At 47.2% G+C, this 7,204-nt stretch overlaps 1 long non-coding RNA gene across 1 annotated transcript; it reads right to left on the reverse strand.

Annotated features, from left to right (window-relative positions):
- Window positions 1–2,100: 2,100 nt before the first annotated feature.
- Window positions 2,101–5,625, reverse strand: LOC120998450. Its single transcript, XR_005778395.1, has 3 exons — window positions 5,615–5,625; window positions 2,243–2,253; window positions 2,101–2,202 (listed from the first exon to the last, which is right to left on the reverse strand). It is a non-coding gene; the product is annotated as an uncharacterized LOC120998450 (long non-coding RNA).
- Between the last annotated feature and the right edge of the window lie 1,579 nt (window positions 5,626–7,204).

Consider the following 7,204-nt stretch of genomic DNA (forward strand, 5'->3'; position numbering starts at 1 on the left):
GCACTAGTGGAGAGAGAGCCGGCCGCCCACCCACCCTGAAGGAGACCCCCTTGGACCGACGAGCACCCCTAGACGAACGAGCGACCCCTGGACAACGAGCATTAACCCTAAGTATCTTTATATACCCCCCCCTGCACTATCTATATACCCTCTGGACCCCCCCTGCACTCCATATACCCTCCGGACCCCCCCCCCCTGCCCTCTATATACCCTCCGGACCCCCCCTGCACTATATATACCCACCGGACCCCCCTGATATACCCCCCGGACCCCCCCCTGTACTATCTCACTCCCCTGGTCATACTCACGATACTCCCTCCTGCTATCCCCTGGTAACCCTCTGTATCCCTACCCCTTTTCCCCTGATCCTGGTACCCCTTTACACCCCTTGTTGCCCTGATCACTCTAATCCCCTCCTGTGGTATATTTGTGCTTGGTGGTCGGCTTGTAAGACCACCGTCTATCTTCGTCTGCCCCGTAGGGATAGTATACAGTACTAGGTGGGTGGGCTGTTAATATTGAATGTGTGTATTGTATAGTTAGTTGATGGGTGGAAATGGGAATGTGTAGTGTAGTTTAGGATTGTATATTTAGTGCTGTATTGTAGTGTACTGCGTGCGTAGTGTATTGTAGTGTACTGCGTGCGTAGTGTATTATTAGTGTATTGCGTGGTGTAATAAATACTGTTATATTTGTACCCTTTTGTGTGGCGTGTACTTGTTAGCGGTAGCGAGTTAGTAAGGCGCTTGCAGTTAGCATAAGTGATCAGTGTAGAGCATAGCGAAGGTATTGTGTAATTATTATATAAAGGTATAAATAGGCGGAGTTATCAATAGACGGCTCCCCCTATTTATGAATATTAATTATCAATATTTGCATAAATATTGGTGATTAATATTCCCCCTTTACATGTGACAGTGAGTGTGTGATAGTGCCTGCGTGTGTGACAGTGAGTGTGTGACAGTGAGTGTGTGACAGTGCCTGCGTGACAGTGAGTGTGTGACAGTGCCTGCATGTGTGACAGTGAGTGTGTGACAGTGAGTGTGTGACAGTACCTGCATGTGTGACAGTGAGTGTGTGACAGTACCTGCATGTGTGACAGTGAGTGTGTGACAGTGCCTGCATGTGTGACAGTGAGTGTGTGACAGTGAGTGTGTGACAGTACCTGCATGTGTGACAGTGAGTGTGTGACAGTACCTGCATGTGTGACAGTACCTGCATGTGTGACAGTGAGTATGTGACAGTACCTGCATGTGTGACAGTGAGTGTGTGACAGTGAGTGTGTGACAGTGCCTGCATGTGTGACAGTGAGTGTGTGACAGTACCTGCATGTGTGACAGTGAGTGTGTGACAGTACCTGCATGTGTGACAGTGAGTGTGTGACAGTGCCTGCATGTGTGACAGTGAGTGTGTGACAGTACCTGCATGTGTGACAGTGAGTGTGTGACAGTGCCTGCATGTGTGACAGTGAGTGTGTGACAGTGAGTATGTGACAGTGCCTGCATGTGTGACAGTGAGTGTGTGACAGTGCCTGCGTGTGTGACAGTGAGTGTGTGACAGTGCCTGCATGTGTGACAGTGAGTGTGTGACAGTGCCTGCATGTGTGACAGTGCCTGCGTGAGGATGTGTGAAAAAGAGCGGTGTCATGTATGACAGTCCAGTCTGTGTGTTAGGGCTCATTCAGATGGCCGTATGAAGGAGTCCGCATCTGTTCTGCAATTTTACAGAATGGGTTTGGATCCAATCATTTCATCGGGTACGCATCCATGTCCTTTCCGCAGCCCCGCAAAAATGATAGGCTGAATAGGCATTTTCTGTCATAGGACACACATGGCCAGTCTCCGTGTTTTGTGGATCCGCAATTTGCAAACTGTAAAGCACAGCCGTCGAAATGGGCCCTTTGGCTGGCACCACAAGGTGGCTGTGGCTGCAACACACATTATGCAGCCAAAGATTGCAGCGATCCTACGATACATCACAGCTAGTAAATGTAAATGAGGTCTTGACCTGACGGTCACAAAAAAATCCAACCTGATGAATTTCTTGCAACTTTTCAATTGTGATTTTAAGAAACTTCAAGTTCACAATGCGACCCCATTCATTTTAACTCAATGCATTGCAGCATTGTGTCCGCTGTGATCCTTGGTTGCACGACACATTGTTGGCCAAAAGCACTGTGCAGCCTTAAATGGGTCACTGTATCTATTGCATATACACTCACCTAAAGAATTATTAGGAACACCTGTTCTATTTCTCATTAATGCAATTCTCTAGTCAACCAATCACATGGCAGTGGCTTCGATGCATTTAGGGGGGTGCTCCTGGTCAAGACAATCTCCTGAACTCCAAACTGAATGTCAGAATGGGAAAGAAAGGTGATTTAGGCCATTTTGAGCGTGGCATGGCTGTTGGTGCCAGACGGGCCGGTCTGAGTATTTCACAATCTGCTCAGTTACTGGGATTTTCACGCACAACCATTTCTAGGGTTTACAAAGAATGGTGTGAAAAGGGAAAAACATCCAGTATGCGGCCGTCCTGTGTGCAAAAATGCCTTGTGGATGCTAGAGGTCAGAGGAGAATGGGCCGACTGATTCAAGCTGATAGAAGAGTAACGTTGGCTGAAATAACCACTCGTTACAACCGAGGTGTGCAGCAAAGCATTTGTGAAGCCACAACACGCACAACCTTGAGGCGGATGGGCTACAACAGCAGAAGACCCCACCGGGTACCACTCATCTCCACTACAAATAGGAAAAAGAGGCTACAATTTGCACGAGCTCACCAAAACTGGACTGTTGAAGACTGGAAAAATGAATGAAACAGAATGAGAACATGTCTCCATCCTCTGATGGCTACTTCCAGCAGGATAATGCACCATGTCACAAAGCTCCAATCATTTCACATTGGTTTTTTGAACATGACAATGAGTTCACTGTACTAAAATGGCCCCATAGTCACCAGATCTCAACCCAATAGAGCATCTTTGGGATGTGGTGGAACGGGAGCTTCGTGCCCTGGATGTGCATCCCTCAAATCTCCATCAACTGCAAGATGCTATCCTATCAATATGGGCCAACATTTCTAAAGAATCAGCACCTTGTGGAATCAATGCCACGTAGAATTAAGGCAGTTCTGAAGGCAAAAGTGGGTCTAACACCGTATTAGTATGGTGGCACTAATAATTCTTTAGGTGAGTGTATTTACGTCTGTATGTGTGGTTTGCGGAGGGGGGGGGTAGGGGGTAGGCCCAGGCACATTCTTTGCACAGGGGCCCTCAGCTGTCTTTGTCCGCCCCTGCCTGGGAGTATAAGTCGGCCGTTGAAGAGTGGGTCAAACAGGTGGTTGATGACCCCCAGCCAGGGGACCCCACCTTGGTCAGGCGTACCGGGACTGTTCTGTGGAGCGGGGAGTTGGGTTTCTGCAGGACAATTACTCCCGATCGGAGGTGTTTGTAGGCCGTCGCTCGGTGAAGCGGCATTATCTGCCTCAGGCCCGGCATAACTTATACGTGGGAGACCAGGTGGAATATACGCCCATGCGATCCATCCAGGGACCGTTTGCTGCGGGTGTAACCCTACTGGATAAACCGCTCAACCCTGCCGTTGTCTCAGAGACCTGGCAGGAAGATCCAGGCTCTGCGGGCAAGGTGAGAGGCCTCCAGGAAACACCAGATGGCCGTTTGCGCTTCAAGGAGCAACCTCAACCTGAGCCAGCACCTCTCATCCCAGATCTGGCAGCACCACCGACCCTGAGGGTAGGTCAGATCAACAATTCTGTCCTTACCTTTAATCCTAAGGTACATCCATATGCCATGCCCCCATACGTACTGCCTTGGAAGCAGCCCCAGCAACCTGTTACAACCTTACCTGAGCCCCTTCAGCCAGAGGTTCTATCCCCCTCTGTGCCGGCTGGGCTACAGCGAGTTACCGCAGCATTCTCAAAGCTGTCAGCACAGCCAGTTCCTGCAGCCACCAGCAGAGGGCAGTGGCGCACCACGACGGCATCAACAATGAGCTACCATCAGAGGCAGGAACATCCTCTCATGAGGTTTAGTAGCTCTAGAAGTGAAGAGGAGCTGGATACCTTCTTGTAAGGTGTCCCACTATAAAAAAAAAAAATATATATATATCAGTGACATTTGGGAGCCACTCCATGGACTGTTACCTGACGGGTGAGGACCTGTTGGCCTTTTTGTGATTTTAACGTTTTATGTTTCAGGTTTCCTGTTTAGTCCTCATCCTGATGGTCATGCTCAGTTAGGACTCCCCCCATCAGCACTTAACCCCCTCATGTCCAAGTTAACCGTTTTATCCCCTTTCTCAGGTTACTTGATAGCCTGCTGCTCTTATATGACATTTTAACCCTTTGGATTACAATTGAACTTTTACCCTGTGGATTGCAATGAACTTTTAACAGTTTCCAGAGGATTCTACAACTTTAAGCACCTCAAGGAAACAGGACTCAAGTTATTGTTGAGCCTCATTTTGCACTAATAAATTGCACATAAAAATGTTTTATTGCAACATAAAAGCTTGCACCCAATTCTCATGCTATTTAATAATTTTTCACTATTAAACAAGTTTACAAAGTTTGCAACGTTTAAGATAACCTGCCCATTGTGTGTATTATCCTTCTAGGTGCCGCAATGTGAATTTATGCACTGTTTAACATGATTGCACTTAACCATTGCACTTAACAAAATTGTAGCAACTTACTTAAAGTGTGCCTTTTTACAGCTCTTGTTCTCTCCCCCCTTATATGGACTGTCTTTATAGGGATGTTGAATACTAATGGCCTACACCCAGTGATGTATACCCATAGTATACCCATAGGTACTTAGTGGTAAGTCCAGGCAGCTCCAGTTACTACACAGGTACCCCTGCTGCTTCGGGAATCGTTAGAAGCCCTGGGCTGCTCCTTCCCGCTTGTTAAATGTTCAGGATTGTTCCCATTCTGAGGTGTCTCATTTCCAGGAGAGCAACGGGATTAGGCTACCCTCCTCCTGTGACATTGCCAGAAGATACGGAGACGATAAATACCTCCTCTTCTGAGCCTTTTGCCTAAGGTAAGGCGCCTCAAGCCTTAGAGCCGTACTTTAGCTTCCCCTCAGTCATCATAGTGATCGTGCTACAAGCCAAATTTCTTCAGGCTATGGTGCAGGGAAGGGAATACAGGATAAAGCCACCCTTCTATTTGCGGACTTTGCATTACACAATGGTGGGATTATGGAGTAAAGACACCTCCATGCTTTCTTTGGTGTCTACAGAGCTCAGGACATACAAAGTCAGTCAGTGATGTTTGCTTTGTGCAGTATTTAGGTTACCTGGTTATAACAAGAGAAGGAAACTGTGTGTTGGACACCTTACTCTAGCGGGCAGGAACCTGGGGAAAGCCGTTTCATGTTTTGTCTATGTATGTCATTATATGTCATTTCATGCAGCACTTTGTATTTATTGGGTACCCAGAGCTGATTCCTTCACCCTCCTCAACGTAAGCCGAGGACGGCTTAGCTTAAAGTAAGGGGGTATGTAACATCCCAGAGTATGTTACCAAACTCTTTTTCCCTGCTACATCATGTTAGGTGTATATGTATTGTCATCTTGTGTAATCTAACATTGCATTTTCCATTATATGTATTTTCTATGCCTGTTTCATATAATTGCTGTAATTTTCCATGTACACCAGCAGGTGGCAGCAATGTGTTTAGTTCAGTTTAGCATATCTAGACTGGAATAGTACATTCCAATCTAGCTTCCCCCCCCCCTCTTTGAGGAGGTGTGAAATGTTCCCACTTCCTGCCTCATGGGGAGGAAAGAAAGTTCTAGTTAGTGTACCAGCCCCCCTGCTTGGGGAAGGCTGTGTTGGTAGGAGCTCCCAGAAACAGGGATCCCAACCTAGGATCCAGCCTCGGCTGAGGCCAAGGATCACTCTTCCCAGCCTGAGTACGTAGAACTACAGGTAACAGCACTCTGCTAGTCAATTGCGCAAAGATATAAGCAAACACTAAAAGAATAAATGCTTGGGGGTCATACTTACTGCAAATGCAGCTAGAAGCTTTTTGCGAATATAATTGATCAAAAATATTTCGGGCCCATCTACCGGTCGTCAAGGTCGCTTCTAATCAGATGGGTCCTACTCTGACATGCCTCTCCTGGGCTTACAGCCTACAATCTGGGCAAAGTAGTACCAAGCTGCATCCTACACATGCCTCTCCCAGGTTGTGAGCCTGCAGTATGGGCTGGGTAGAATACAGCTGTACAAGCTATCTAATTAAAAGCACATGGTAAATGGGCTGGTGGTGCACGGTTCAATCTCACCACCAGGGGGAGCCACTCCCCTAGTGGCAGTGACACAGCTGGTGACAAGCTGGTGACAAGCAAGCAACACCTCCAGAACTACAGATCTCCAGGAAGAATCATTCCCTGCGAGCAGTCCTGTGAGTACTTATCCAGAGTCCAGGAGAAGCCAAATACCTCCTCAGCTAGTCAGGCCCATATCAAGCAGAAGACAGACAGAGCAGAAGATAAATACCTGCCAGATTCACTAGGCATATGACAAGAAGCAGAATATATATAGATTCCTGCCACATATTGCCAATACCTGCTGGGACCCAAGACTAAAGCTGTAACTCGTATGGATTTCTGTTGCCATTCAGTGAAGACAAGTTGGATTATATCTCCTGTCTGGACCTCAATCATTCCTCAATTATTCCTACTAACCACACTCAATTTTATTGCAAGTGAGCCAGGATCCAGGAGTCCAGCCGTACCAAGGTAGGAGACACCGTTGACACTATACACACTATACAGAGACATTATCCCCCTCTGGCATTCCTCACCTGGTACGTGAGTTATTACATCTTAAAGGGCCCTGCTACAGTACCTGCGCAAGCTGCAATTGGCGTCACAAACGACTACACATATATCCTGACCCACTGCATAGCTGACCCACGGTACCAGTGTCCTGCTCATTGCACATGCGACGTCTTCTCATTACCCGAAGGTCATCCAATCTATTCCAGTTGGTCAACTTCTCAAAATGTGGCGGATCTTCTCCGATGAACAAAACTTTGAAAGACAATCCTCGTATCTATCAAAACGTTTTTTGGATAGAGGTTACCGACCACATACCGTAAAGGAGGGTGACGATAAAGCTAAAGTCATCCTGCGATATGTTGTTGGCAAATAAAAACAAGAAAAAGACA

Source organism: Bufo bufo, chromosome 4 (genome assembly GCF_905171765.1).
Source record: "Bufo bufo chromosome 4, aBufBuf1.1, whole genome shotgun sequence".
Classification (NCBI taxonomy): Eukaryota; Metazoa; Chordata; class Amphibia; order Anura; family Bufonidae; genus Bufo; species Bufo bufo.